The sequence below is a fragment of the Argopecten irradians genome, chromosome 13 (genome assembly GCF_041381155.1).
Source record: "Argopecten irradians isolate NY chromosome 13, Ai_NY, whole genome shotgun sequence".
Lineage (NCBI taxonomy): Eukaryota > Metazoa > Mollusca > Bivalvia > Pectinida > Pectinidae > Argopecten > Argopecten irradians.
In genome coordinates this window covers 15899988-15915948 of record NC_091146.1, presented here as the reverse complement: position 1 = coordinate 15915948, position 15961 = coordinate 15899988, and the positions used below count along the sequence as shown (strand labels likewise).

The window sequence follows — 15961 nt, the reverse complement described above, 5'->3', positions numbered from 1 at the left end:
CTGTTTTGGGAAGTGCGCCCAAAATTCAAACTTTTTAAGTGGAGAATTCAGTAATTTAAATACATGTGCTTGCTGTCACAGTACAGTTTGCATGGAATATATATGTCTGTAAGATATGGCTGAGGCCCAGAAGGGATGCAAAGGCATTGTTTCATATATAAATATATAACATGTACAACACAGAATTTATTTTTAGTTTTACTTGTTTGTTTGTTTGATTAATTAACGTCCTATTAACAGCTATGGTCATGTAAGGCCTCCCATATATGCGGTGTGTTGCGTGTATGTTGTGCGAGGTGCGTGTTTTGGGAGACTGCGGTATATTCACGTTGTGTCTTCTTGTATAGTGGAACTTTTGAGTTAAGCGTTCGCTCCTGTGAGGAAGGCTCTGGGTTCTGTCCCCTGGCCGAGACACACCAAAGTCTATAAAAGTGGTAGTTTCTGCTCCTGCTTAGCGCTTAGCAAACAGGGAGTGGGACGACTGGTTTGCCCGTTGTCAGTATAATGTGACCGGGTGGGGTGTGTTGCTTGGTGTCTTCGGCGGCATGCTTCAGTGATATAGCACTATAAAAAGGACAATAGTTCCACTATACAAGATGACACAACAAGAATATACCACAGTCTCCCAAAACATGCACCTGGCACAACATACACGCAACACACCGCATACATGGGAGGCCGTCCTTACATGACCATACCTGTTAATAGGACGTAAATTAATCAAACAAAATCACTTGTATTGAATTGAATCAACTGATATATATTGCAGACAATGGAATAACTGAAGAAATACTACAGCAATTTAGGGATGACGACATAAACGACCTCTTAAAAAACTGTAATTTTATGGACAGATTTAGTTTAAGACGATACATATCCGAGTTGGCAGAGAATTCAAGGACACCAAAGGGCAATCCCCGATGTGAAGCAACTAAGCCAAACATACCTAGCTCGACTCCAGGACCATCTCGGTCTGATGAATCCATATGTTCAGCCGGTAGTAATGTTAACTACGATGTTATGGAGATATTGAGGACCAAGGAGAGGCGGGGCAAGCCCAGCCAATCACAAATGTATTTCCAGAGTCTTTTGAGAGACTCAGCTGTAAGTGCAAAGATATGGAAAGGAGGACTTAAAACATCTGAAATTCCTCCACGCAAGAAGGAAATTTTCCTTAGTGCTGTAACAGATACATGTCCACAGCTGAAGCCTTTTAGGAAGGAGGTGTGGCGTAAACTCTGTGCTGCTTTACAAAACAGGAGAAAATATCTGAGGGATGTACAAACTGGAAAGAGAATATCAAAATCTGCAATGTTAACTCCAGATTGTAAGAAACCATGGCCAGCAGAAGAGGTAGAAAAGGGTCAAAAAGTGACTTTTTGTTTGTTTGTTTGTTTGATTTATTAACGTCCTATTAACAGCTATGGTCATGTAAGGACGGCCTCCCATGTATGCGGTGTGTTGCGTGTATGGTGTGCGAGATGAGTGTATTGGGAGACTGCGGTATGTTCGTGTTGTGTCTTCTTGTATAGTGGAACTGTTGCCCTTTTTATAGTGCTATATCACTGAAGCATGCCGCCGAAGACACCAAGCAACACACCCCACCCGGTCACATTATACTGACAACGGGCGAACCAGTTGCCCCACTCCCTGTATGTTACAAATACATTGATATCAGAAGGTGATGAAGTTGAAATCTTAAGTGGAGACGGGAGTGCCATTGGTAAATGAATTTACATCGGGATTAATAAAGATGAAACTTTTTGTGAAGTGGTTGTGTCGGTGAATGATGGTGTAGCTGAAAGTGAGATTGAATTACCACATCAAGTTGATGGTATTGTGTATTTTGGTAAATCATTGATCAAACGTGTCATTCTTTGGATGATTTACCGGATACGTGTACGTGTTACTGCTGGAAAATCAAAGAATCGTAAAGGTAAAACTACACAAGAGGGAAATATTGATAATTATTTTAGAAAGGAACCAACTGCCAAATCAAGAGTGAAAAGGAAGCTACCTGACATCAGCAGCACTAGCACTAGTACTAGTGACAGTACTGATAGCGATCCTAAAAGCATTGATAGCACGTATAGTAGTGTTAAGTGTAGAGCGAGATCTGGAGGTCGGGAAAAGTGCCCCAGCCAAGCAGCTGGAACCTCGCGAACTACGAGGAAGCAGCCATATGCATGTAGCAGCAGTAGTGTTCATGTGTATGATGAAATGAATGACCCGGTGAGAGCCTGCATATATCAGTGGGGTGGGGGACAGCTCTAAGTTGGAATATCTTACTTTTGTAATGACATTGAAAAGGAGTCTATAAAAGTGGTAGTTTCTGCTCCTGCTTAGCGTTCAGCATACAGGGAGTGGGACGACTGGTTCGCCCGTTGTCAGTATAATGTGACCTGGTGGGGTGTGTTGCTTGGTGTCTTCGGCGGCATGCTTCAGTGATATATAAAAAGGGCAACAGTTCCACTATACAAGAAGACACAACACGAACATACCGCAGTCTCCCAGTACACTCACCTCGCACAACATACACGCAACACACCGCATACATGGGAGGCCGTCCTTACATGACCATAGCTGTTAATAGGACGTTAATAAATCAAACAAACAAACAAGCCAATTCTGTAACGGGAGAGAGAAGAAAATGTAGCTCTTCCGACTGACTTATTCATTGTAAACACCATTTTGGGGACGAAAAGTCTAGATACTTTGTAAACAATTCAGGTGAAAATTTTCAAACTGAAGATCTTTTGGATAGTGTATATAGTAAGGATATGAAAGCCGTAATATACGCTTATTTTAGTAACTTTCATATTCAAAATTTGCTATTTAAAATTCCCGGTAAAATCAAAGTTGTTGAATACACTGCCGCCAGGAGCGCTAGTATCTGCGAGCAATTTCTAAGCCAATAGTTCGTTTCGGGTTAAATCTGGCGCATGCGCATATATCATTACGGGGGACAAACGTCACTCGGGCGTGTTCTGTTTATAGCAACCAAGATGGCGTCGCGGGAATTTCCAAAATTATTTTTGGACGACAGTAAGCGATCATCTGCTTTACCAGCCTATGATTCTGCCCAATATATATCGATATCCAATGCAAGCGTGCCGAAACTGACTTTTCAAACAATATATGACTTCATGGTAAATAGAAAGAGGGAAGTTCGAGATGCAGGCGACGGATGCGATCAGCTGACTTCTGTCAAATCCTACAGATCAATGGACAGAGCAGTCTCGCATTATCAGGCAGGAGATGTTCAACAGATGAAATTTGTGGAGGTATGAACACAATAATATAAAACTAGGACAATGATCTCAAGCTCCTATCGTTTATATTTAATCGTCATTTACCTATGCAAAAAATACACTGTACTGTAGCTATCCGGTAATAATTAGCTTCCGTCACACGATACAGTGACCTAATTTTCGGAGGTCTGATCGTCTAATGAGGACAATCCACATTGAAAGTATAATTTTAATTCCAAAACAAGGAAATTACATATTAGGAATTCGCATGCTTTTAAAATCAAGCATAAATAAATAAATAAATATGAAGGTACATGCGCAAAAAAAAAATAAAAAAAAATAATAATAATAACCGAGTTTACCTTACTTGCAATGAAGTCAGTATTTAAGAAGATCTTTCTTCCTTCAGGATTTGCACTGACATTATCATGAATATAATGAAATATGAAAACTTCACTGTTAAATTGAGAAATAAATTATCATCATACCATAGTTGTAATCGATTTTTACATTTTCATAGGTTGATACAGATCTGATTTATGGGAGAGCAATGGTCTAGGCATCAATGAAGAAAACCAGATACCAAGTCAACATGGCATTCCAAAATGACAAACCTGTACATGCATATTGTCAGTGTCCTATTGGGTAAGACCACAATTTATGATACAATGTGTAAAAAATGACATTCATGTTTGATCACATTGAAAACAATATTTGGATGGAAAGAAATAGTTTGTGTATCATTCATTCAGTAATCTTCTTTTTTTTTATTTTCCTTTTTTAATCTTATTTATTAATTCATTTGTTTATTTATTTATTTTACAGTCTTGCCCAATGTTGCAGTCATGTAGGGGCTTTTTTATTTGCCATCAATGGCTATCTAGTTGAAAACAACAAAGAAAATTCAAAACTGAGCTGTACATCAAAGAAATGTACATGGAATGTTCCCAGAAAAATGTTTATGGACCCACAACCAGTCAGGGAGATGAAGTTTGGGAAAGGAGCAGACATCAACAAACAAAGTGTTTTGGACTTCGATCCCAGACATTCTCTCCATAAAATAAATGATGCAGACCACTACAATAAAATGATGATGGAATTACAGGCAGTGTTTCCAAAAACAGGTTTGTGAATTACCAGGTTTACATTATTTTAATGTAAATTGTATATATGCAGATATTTTAACTTTCAGGGGCCAGTTGTTCAAAGGCTGATTAGATTTATCACAGTTTACAACAATTTTGAAATTTTGGTAAAATCAATTCTGGAAAAGCTAACCTTACCAAATTATATAAAATTATAGCACCTGTCAGTCTGTTTATATCTGTGAATTTTAAGGAATATATGCAAACAGGTTTTGATATAAAGGAGAAAATAAATTTTCACTAATCAAGTGATTAAACTAATCACGTTTTGAACAACTGGACCCAGATATATACATGTAATTACCACAATGAATAAAAAAATATTATAATCATAATTTTCTATTTTTCTATCATTTTCCCTCCAAAACAGAACCATTGTATTACCAGCCTGTTTTTTGTGTTGGCAGGCATGTCACACTTGGCAATAATACCTCATATTCCACCACCAGTCCAGAGAGAGGAAGTTGTGACCTCCACCATAGATCCCATGGAAGAAAAAGTGCAGGAACTGGTCTACAAGCCAAATAGCAGCACTGGTACATACATTATAAAAGAAATACACAGCCGAACAAATATTATTGATTAGTGTGATTTATTAGGTCCTAGATAAAGATGATATATTTAGGACACAAAATAACTAGTTATATTATATAAAGCAGCATGTTCAAATAATATATGATGAAAATATTTGGACTTATTTTTTGCTAATACAGGCAAATTGACATTATTAACAGGTACCATTAAATATGTAGATATATAGACCAATGTACATATGTATGTTACACACCAATGCATCTCAAAAATATGATAACCAATCCTTAATTATAAATCTTACTTTTTTATGAATTTCAGTTCATCTTCTAACACCAATAGCCTCATCTTTGAGTCTACACATTGAGGAGAAAACAAGAGCTCAACGAGCAAGTCTGTTGTGGCTAGACTTACATAAAGGTCGCATTACCAGTTCTGTGTTTGGGGAGATACTGCGTGCAGGTGGTAAACCTTCTTCCCTTATTGACCGCATTATTAATGGATCTGATTTAGAAAGGTAGGAATCTGTCCATCTACATGCAGTATTACAATAATAATTAGTGCTTTAAATCAAAATACATGTATGTAGAATATGTAGTTCAAGAAGACTCTTGATACATATTTTTATTCAACTTTTTTAAATGAACAAAAATGTGTACAAGCTATTGAAATATATTAATAATTGAACTTCAATGCATTGGATTTTGTGGAATTGTTTTGTCATATATATGTATAAAAATTAGGAGCTCTCATCCATGTAATTATGACAATTTTTAATCTGTTCACCTTTCAATCTCATCATTTATGTATAGAAAAAGAATGTGTCTGAGCATGATGTAGATGTACATTGCGGAGGACCTTAATAAGCTTTTGTTTTCTCTAATTTTAGGTACAGCAATCTACCCAAACCAATCCAGTGGGGAATTGACCATGAGAGAGAAGCTGTGGCAGACTACATCAAGCTGCAGAACCATGTGACATCTCTGTCTGTTGGAGAGACAGGTCTTTCTCTTCTCCCTTCTCATCCCTTCATTGGCGCGTCCGGAGATGGAAAGGTTACAGATTATTCTCTGTCTACTGAAAACAGTGTGGGAGTATTGGAGATAAAATGTCCTTTCTCGGTACGGGGTAAGATTGTCCATGACATGGAAGTCTATCAAATTGTTCAGATGAGGTCAAAAGATTTTTGTTTAGAAGAGACAGAAGAGGGTACCACCAGGCTGAGAAGGAATCATAATTATTATGCACAAGTGCAGGGAGAAATGGCTGTCATGGGTGTCACATGGTGTGACTTTGTTGTGTGGACCAGAGCAGCAAATGGAAATTGCTTCATAGAAAGTTGAATTCTATGTCAAACATATCTTACATGACTAACTCATGTGACTAGCGGATATCATGTGTTGTGAATATACTGGACTGTGTGGCCTGGATCTAATATCAGCAAATACAGTAATATATTTACTGCAACAGTGTATCTGATTACCTGGTACTAAATCAATTATGCAGATATTTCCACATGCTAATATCATTTCTAACCAAAGATTTTAGTGAAAAATTAATACTGTTCATAAAATTATTATACATTAAACCCTGTTAACTTCAAAGAGTTTTTTCCCTTTAATGAAATACAAAAATATAGTTACATTACAAAATGAGTTACAAAATGTAATGTACATATGTTGTGTAAGTCGCTTTTTACATTCTGTTATCATATTAAGGGAGGATAATGGCTGATGTCCAATCCTATTGGAGCACGTTCACTGCCAATAGTTTGATTTAAATTGAAAGACCCTATTGAAATGTTATCTGTATACATGCATGAACAGAATCTTTCAATATAGAAACCACAACCACAATTAAATATCTCAGCTGTGACATGTTTGTGCAATTAATTATTTTTTTTTTCAAACAATATCCAATCATCAGTTCATTTGATACACCTGTCATGAGAGAAAGTTTCTGATCCATTAAATATTAACCTTGCTCTAATACTAGACAAGGGAATTTCTATATTCATGTTTCCTGTTATTATTACATTATAACTTATAAGTTATATTATGTACATGTACTCCAACCAAATAATTACAAAAAAACGTATGATCTAATACAGAGTTATAATGAAAGCAGTATTGATAATCTTATGATTACTTTTAACAAAAAAATGCATGACTATACAATAGGCACATCCAGGTTGGTTAACCAGCAAGCAACCTTGAAACATTTTGAAGCAATAGGTGCCAAAGATAACGGCAATACACCATCAAACAAATGGAACTTTTTCACTCGACCAATGGTTCTTTCAACATGAATTCTGACTTTAGCAATTGATTGTGTTTGAAAAACCTCTTCAACAGTGAACTGTGATTTACGCTTAAAAGGTGGTATATTTAATGAACACTTTCTCTCTCTGAGTAAATCTGAAATAGTAAAACCTTTATCAGCCATAACATTATCTCCTGGCTCTAATAAATCCAAAAAACCACTCTCCATAACAATACGGCGGTCAGATACTTTTCCACCCCAAGCATCTGATACATATGAAATAACACCTGAAGGTGTAATACCAATTAAAAAATTCAAAGTCGCATGATGTTTGTAATTTGAATACAACAAATTCTGGTTCACAAGACTTGATGACCTCTGTACAAAATTTATGTACAGTCTACTATAATTCTTAAATTTGGGAAGGATTTGAACGCTTCAGGCATGTTCTGGTTTACTAACTCTCGGGAAGGATACACATTAATTAATTTCAACTCTTCATATAAAAGACAGATCCATGACACAAATAAATTTGAAAAAGTACTACAAGAAATATCAAAGCGATCAGCAATGTCCTGCACAAACAGACCCAACTTCAGTCTCATCAATACTGCCAGCAGTTGATTAGGCAATGAAATGGAAAGTTTCATAGGTCTTTTCCTGTCTCCTGGAGTGTTCTGTCCATCCCAGAAAGTCATATCCTGTGCTTTAATTTTGAGGAAGTTGAATAACCATAAAAAAAACTCCAAAAGTGGGTAAACCAGTATAAAAACGAGTTGCCTTATCATTCTCTTTGATTTTTCCACAGAAAAGGTCAGTTTTCTTTCTTTCTCTCTGAGAATGATGTTCTCCTCCCTCAAACTGATGTTCTCCTCCAAGACAGGATCACACTCGGATTGAATACCTGTATTTACATAATTTTTCACGTCTTCTGTCTTATCAGTGACAATGGCATAGTCATGATGGGCCATGGACAGTCTGAGCATTCCGTCTTCTCTTTCCTTTTGCCTCCGAGCTGCTTCCTCAAATGTCTAAAATGTTCAACAAGATATACAGCATATTAAACATACATTTTAAGAATATGAATAATAATTACATAAACTGTACATGTACTGCATGCATGTTGAAAATAGTGTGAAGTTTTAGTTTGGATTATTTCCCTTGGATTACACTCCTTTGGTTTGTGTATGTACTGGTAAGGTGAGCCTATATGAGATTGTCTTGTGGGGGTCAGTCTATGGTCAGTGATAATTATATGACGTAGTCGCTAATTAACAATAGGAGAGATAAGAGTTCATGTAGTGTTCTCAGTATTAATTAGTTGACACTATTAGCGTTATCAGTAAGTCTGACTATTATAAGTGATCTTAGAGTTTGTTGATTAATGTGTGTATAAGAAGTAAATATATAATTGTCCTTAGTGTATTAGTACATGATACAGAGTCTGAGGGACTGTAGTGTATAAATATATATGAGATCATTGTGAGTTAAGAGTGTCCATTTCCCAGGGTGTCGGGTTCTGATCTGGGCTTAGTTGGTCAAGTTCCCACGGTCTCAACTTTTGGGTTAAAAATAGGTATGAGGTCATTTGGGGAGGGGGTAGTTTGTTGTGTTGGTCACTTCCAGGAAAGGTTCTATATTAAGCATATGATGTCATTCTAAACTTAGAATTCTGTGGTACCTATGTATATCTATGTTGTAGCTAAAAGTAGTAAGTGATGTCATTAGTCTAAAATAGTCGGTATAAAAAGGGCTGTTGGGCCTTATTTGGGGCTTTTCTCTTGTTAGTGCTGTAGAAGTTGTGAATCGGGAGACTTAAAGTTGTTGTTAGGAAGATTAAAAGTTTTGTGTAGTTCTTGGATTTTGGATATTATTCGAAACTGTGTTGTGTATAATTTTGTGTATAGTTATAGTTTAGTTACTGATTTTGTATGACATCTTATGATTACTGGATATAACCCCATACTTTGATTTTACTTAACTTCAGCTTTCCGGGATTTACTTTGAGGAAATTTACTAAATATAGTTATTATTCGGAATATATTGGAAATATTAGTTGAATTCAAACTCCTGGATTACTTCCCGGCATTTCCGATTTCGATTGGAATAAATTATTTGTGGCAAGTATTGGGAAATAAATCTTTGATTACACTTAATAAAACTTAATTGAATTTTACATTTCTGTGTATGTTGTTTTGTTAAGAATTAGCCGCCTGACAACGGAATACCTGACGACAGGATAAGTTTATCTTACAAAGTTGAGAGTAACAAAAACCTTACAATAGAATACACATATGGCAAGACGTTTGAGTTTTAACCAATTATATATGTATTTTAATTATGTTTATTTTCATGCGTTTTTATTGCACAAGTTTAGGGCAATCTGTTATAGTGGTCTGGCACAGACCCTGGTAATTATAGGGATCTTGATGAATCCTTAAATTGGAAATAATATACATGTATCTTAAGATACACGATATTTGTATTTGTACAAGATATTTGTATTTTAAATAGAGATCTGTATAATTCAAATTTGAATATCTGAAATGATGTTGTAAAAATCATATGCACATCCATTTTAGAGACTTTAGTCAGGTGCCAGAAACTCTCTATTAAATGTCTTATTAAATGTCCATGAATTTATTCACAATAACAATATTTGTTGTAATTGGGAAACAAAATAGATAAATAAGCTAGCTCTACAAAATAATCATAGCATTTAACAATACGATTAATTTTTAGAAAACCGTGTGTATTTGTTCACACTTAATTAGGCCTAAAAGGAAACGTACATTGTAGGTACAATGTCATTTTGAATGTACTTGACTTTCATCTAATTCGGTCTTAATTTTAAAAGCCATACAGTTACCTACTTTACTTAAATTTCGTCGGAATGCCCGATTTGATCTACCTGGGCCGACTGGTTTCTTATTATAATGGAATACTGTCGGCGTGTAGTCCACCTCGGATCTATCGTAAGCGTGCCAGCCGCTGACAAAATGGTCAGAGCACACAAACGAATTTGACGTAGGCTGCCAGTCCCTTCGATTGATAGCTTTGATCCAAGATCTTCTCTTATGTTTGTCCACGGAAATCTAAAAAATTTCACTCTGCGTTCCTTCGCCTGTCCATTTGAACGATTAGTACAGCTCCAAACACTGCAGCCCTTCACCATCTCGATCTCGTAGCGAATGTAAACAAACAATGACGGTTTGTCCCCCCAAGCCGTTTGTACGCATGCGCCAGCATCTATCCCGCAGTTAAGCCGAAACGAACTATTGTACTATTTTTCTATATTTTCTATTGTGTTTTTCTATATTCTGTAGTATTTGTCTATGCATCATTATATAGTGCTTTTCTATAGCGCATCTATCTGTTGACAGCTGGTAATTAGAATGGGGACACGCTGGAGGTGGTGGCTAAATCTTGTATCCCGTGCCGCGCCCGCGCTGGAGCTGTGGTTATTTTCACTTTTCTCCTTAACGACTGCATACATTAAAATAATATTTTGCACGATTAGTCTTTGTGTTAATCTTTATCTTTCCGTGTAAGTTATGTTATTTGAGATGATTCGAAACTTTGTAAAATCGACGATTTCATTTGGCGAGTCGAGTTTGTTTACCCCGCGCTCAAGCGTTAGGTTTCAAAGTTTTATGCAGATCATTTAAAATTTAAGCATTTATTGCATGAATTGTTATAATCCCAACAACAAGTAAACCTAGCTGATTACAAATATGTGTATTTCAACATAAAGTACAAATCTTTTCATAACAAATTCTGCCTTTTTATTAACCGTGTCCACTGGCGCGGGCCTCGCCGATCTCATTTGTTTACCCGAGCTCGCGCTAAGGGCAAACAACTCTATTGACCTTATACAATAAGCTAACTATATATGCGTACATATTCGTGTATTGCCAAACAGTAACAATATTAAACCGTTTCATTGCTTATTTGAAGTTGTTGTAATTTATAACCATATTTTAAAATATTAATTACATATATATGCATATGTATTTATCAATACTATTACCAATTATGTATATATATATATATCTTTTATTCATATACACGTATACATGTATATTAATTTATATTTTATAAAGTATACATCTTATAAAATGTAGAATAATTTTTTTTTAAAAAATCGTTCTACAGTAAATGTTTTTTAATGCTAATTACCAAAGGATGATGAGTTTTTTCCATGGATAGTAAGCTAATCCAAGGTGTGAAGTGTAAAGCGATAATTAGGTTAGAGCTGGTGGAGTCATTATACACTATTAGCAACCCCAGCTTCGAACAAAGAAATCGCTCACAGCCACCGTTTTAAGCTTGTTATTGGCTTCATGCTAATTAGAGTACGTATGACTACTTATCATTTAATCATTAATAAATTAAGTGAATATTTGTCATGAACAACCAATGAAATCGCACCAATTACACTATCTTGGCTATATATTGAGTGTTTTTTTCAGTCTCTGTCACTGATTCTGATTTCAGAAACTGATATTGATTATATCGTATCAAGCTCGACAGCATCGACAACCACTACTCCAGCACCGAGACAGACAACCACTACGCCAACACCGAGACAGACAACCACTACTCCTACACCGAGACCGGCAACCACTACGCCAACACCGAGAAAGACAACCACTACTCCAACACCGAGACCGACAACCAATACGCCAACACCGAGACCGACAACCACTACTCCAGCACAGAGACCGACAACCACCACTCCAGTACCGAGACCGACAACCACTACTCCAACACCGAGACAGATAACCACTACTCCAACATCGAGACAGATAACCACTACTCCAACACCGAGACAGATAACCACTACTCCAGCACTGAGACCGATTAGTAAATTAAGTAGACGTCAGCGGAAGAACAGGAGAAGGAAAACAACTACGCCAGCACCACGTACGTCGACACCACCTACTCCAGCACCACGTACGTCGATACCACTTACTCCAGCACCACGTACGTCGATACCACCTACTCCAACACCACGTACGTCGACACCACCTACCCCAGCACCACGTACGTCGATACCACTTACTCCAGCACCACATACGTCGATACCACCTACTCCAGCACCACGTACGTCGATACCATCTACTCCAACACCACGTACGTCGATACCACCTACTCCAGCACCACGTACGTCGGTACCACCTACTCCAGCACCACGTACGTCGATACCACCTACTCCAGCACCACGTTCTACTCCAGCACCACGTTCATCGATACCACCTACTCCAGCACCACGTTCGTCGATACCACCTACTCCAGCACCTAATCGCTATCAGGTATACAAATAGGAGGGGGTGGTGGGTTATCGTACCGTAGAGTAGTGCATTCATCTGGTTTAAAAACGTTTTTAGGGAGTGATAAAATATTGTAAATTCTTAATAAAGCAGATAAGAATAAGGATAGATTATCAGATGTTCCGACGTTAAGGCCAAAGGGAGTGGATGCTTTTTTGATAACCGATAGTGAAGATAATCGTAGGGTCGATGATTGGTCATGTGATGGTTATTTTTGGATCAATAGGGGAGGTCAGGGGATTCCTAGACAAGGGCCAAAGATGTGGAAACGATCTTATTATATTAGTGTAAATAAGGGTGATAGTAAAGGGTCGAAGAACTTTCAGCGTAGAATGTATATGTTTAAGAAGGGAAACGTTACTTACAGGTTTGTTCAGTATATAGGAGACGAGACAATTTTTGACCCCAGGGCCCATGGGAATAGTATTGATGGGAATGATTACAGGAAAACTTTTCCCTCTGTTTTAAAACAAATTAAGTAATAGTAATCCTTCTTTTGTGTTTAACCGTAATCAAACTGATAATCCGGTTAAGGGTAATTTACACGGTAGGGCTAATCTTAGGTGTCCCCAACAGGCTAAGCATCAGTTAAAGGTCTCAAGAGACGAGAAACGGCTAAGTCATGACGAGATATATATTACTTTAGAGTTAACGTATCACTTAGAGGGTTATATTCATGAGTTGGCTATAAGTCCAGATCTTAGGGTCATTTTGGGTGTTAAGGACTTACTAAATGAGTTAAATTTAGTACTTCAAGTCGAGTCTGACGATAAGTTATATATGTCTTATGACACAACCTTCAAAGTAGGAGATTTTTATGTTTCAGTCTTAGTTTTTAGGCACGTTTTATTCAAAGATAACAAAACCATTCCAGTAGCTTTTTACATACATGATAAGAAATCGACCAAGATTCACGAATTCTTTTGGAGGACCATCAAATCACTTGTACCAAACTTGTCTAAGGGTAGTCATGTTATTGTTGTAGATAGAGAATTAGCCATCAAAAACTCTATAGAAGAAGTTTTTCCAAACGTTAAGTTAGTTTTTTTGCTGGAATCACATTCGTAGGGACATCAGGTTTTGGTTAAATCAGCATAAGGGAAGTAGTGATATATCTATCTATATGGAGGATATTTTGCAATTATTGAGGTGTGATAGTGAAAGCGATTTTTTAGCTATGTTAGATAAGGTCTCTGAGAAGTGGAGTGAACCATTTGTAGATTATTTTAATTCTAATATCAAGGGAGATATAGTGAAATACACAGGTTGGTGGGTACTAGCTGAATTAGGTATGAGTTTGTTTGTTTGTTTGTTTGATTAATTAACGTCCTATTAACAGCTATGGTCATGTAGGTATGAGTAACAAGTACATGGGTATTACAAATAATATAGTTGAAGGTACGAATAGTTTGATAAAATCTTTAAATACATGGAAAGAGATACCTTTAGATAGTGCAGTTTTGTCATTTTATTATCTCCAAATTTACTATAGCAATGAGATCAAACGGGGGTTGATAGGAGTAGGTACATACCAGCTGAAAGCTATGCATAAAAGTGCTCAGTTAGATCCAGATGATGTAGAATTTTCAAATAAGGTTTGCCATCCTGACGATGTATAAGATTTAATCAAGGGTAAGATTAGTGTAAGAGAGACAAGTGTCCCGGACGAGCAGGCTGACGAAGAGGTAAGTGATGATGGTGCCGTAAGTGATACCGCTGTGTCGGATGTTCCACAAACAGGTAAGCATACCTCTCAGAAATCGTTAGCACAAGCCGCAATTAATGATAATAAGGTAACTCATGTTCCGTCAGCTAGGACGTTTATAGTTGAAGGGTCACAAGGAGATAAGTATGCAGTTCAATTACATCCCAAAGAGAAATGTCAGTGTCCCTCGGTAAGTACGTGTTACCATATTATAGCTGCAAAGGTAAGTATAGGAATAGATGATTCGGTAGGTAAGAGGAAACTTCACATGGCTCAACTTAGGCGTAATTCTAGAAAAAAGTAGATAAGAAAGCAGGTAGGAAAAGGCCACGACCTTGTGATAGAGATGAAAGTGATATTGTTCCCGCACCAGACAGTTAACTAAACTAAGTGAATCTTTACTTGTTTGTTCTACACCTAATACAACTATAGTTTCTCCAGTTAAGTCGGCTCCCACCTCTCCTCTCCATGACATTTCAGACATCGGTACCCCAAAAAAACCAAAGCCTAGGTCTAGATTATCCTTAACTCGTAGATTGTCAAGAAAAAAAGAAAGAAGAAAAAGAAGACGTCACAAAAGAGGAAAGTATAAAACAGTCAGAGGAAAATACCTTAAATGATGTAAGTATGAAACAGTCAGATGGCCTCGAAAACGTAATTATTGAAAAGTCAGAAGAAAACACATGTGCTGATAACCAAGTAAGTAATATTGAGTGTATTATTATCGGTAGTCCTAAGGTAAAACCAAATAGAAAGAGACTATCGCTACCCAAAAAACACAAACTAAAGGTAAGTGGTATTTTAGATGATGTTTCATATGATAGGCCGTCAAACGTTAAACCAGTAGAAACAAAACGTATTTGGATGGATAATGGTAAGAGTACAATCAGTTTTAAAGAAAAGAATGATATTTTAATGGATAGGAAACTTTGTGGAAATACTATGTGTTACGTTCAGGACATTTTAAAGAGGCAATTTTCGAATATAAATGGTATGCAAGATACGGGCTATGCTCCAGTTTTGAAAAATGGTAAGTGGGATTATGCGTTAAGATTGAAACCGACTTCAGCATCAGCAGCACAGATCCATCATACAGGTGAGGACCATTGGGTAGTGTCAGTTCAAGAGGAAGATTGTGGTGAGGTATATATACTTGATAGCTTGATAGTTATAACTAGACAGAAGGATCATTTGTCAGCATCATTAGAAATACAGTTATCATCTACCTATGGGAAAAATAGGAAAATGTTACAGGCAATTTTATCAAGTGTACAACAACAGACAAACGGGGTCGACTGTGGGGTTTTTGCAATAGCTAATTTAGTAGAGTTTTGTTTCAATTGCTTTAAAGGTAATGACGATTTGGAATTCGATATAGATTATATGAGACAGCATCTAGTTTCTTGCATTTCGAATGGGGTTTTTACTAAATTTCCAAGGAAGAAGTTGACTAGGCATAGGAAAAAGAAAGTTGTTAAGGCCCTTACATATGATATCTTTATCGATTGTGAGTCAGATGGGTGTCACATTTCTAATGTTTTTGATGATATGGTAACCTGCGATGCTGGCTCTAACCGATGGTTTCATAATAGATGTGTTTGTGACAAGTCAAGTTTCAATTTTCAAGGGATAGTTTTATTTGGAATTGTGATAAGTGCTCCTGAGTTTTACAACAGTCCAGCTAAAAAAAACACAAAAAGAAGTTACATGTTAGCAATTACAAATGAAATCTTA

General features: G+C 36.8%; 1 pseudogene; it reads right to left on the bottom strand.

Annotated features, from left to right (window-relative positions):
* Positions 1 to 7096: 7096 nt before the first annotated feature.
* LOC138306082 (uncharacterized) lies at positions 7097 to 10113 on the bottom strand (annotated as a pseudogene).
* Between the last annotated feature and the right edge of the window lie 5848 nt (positions 10114 to 15961).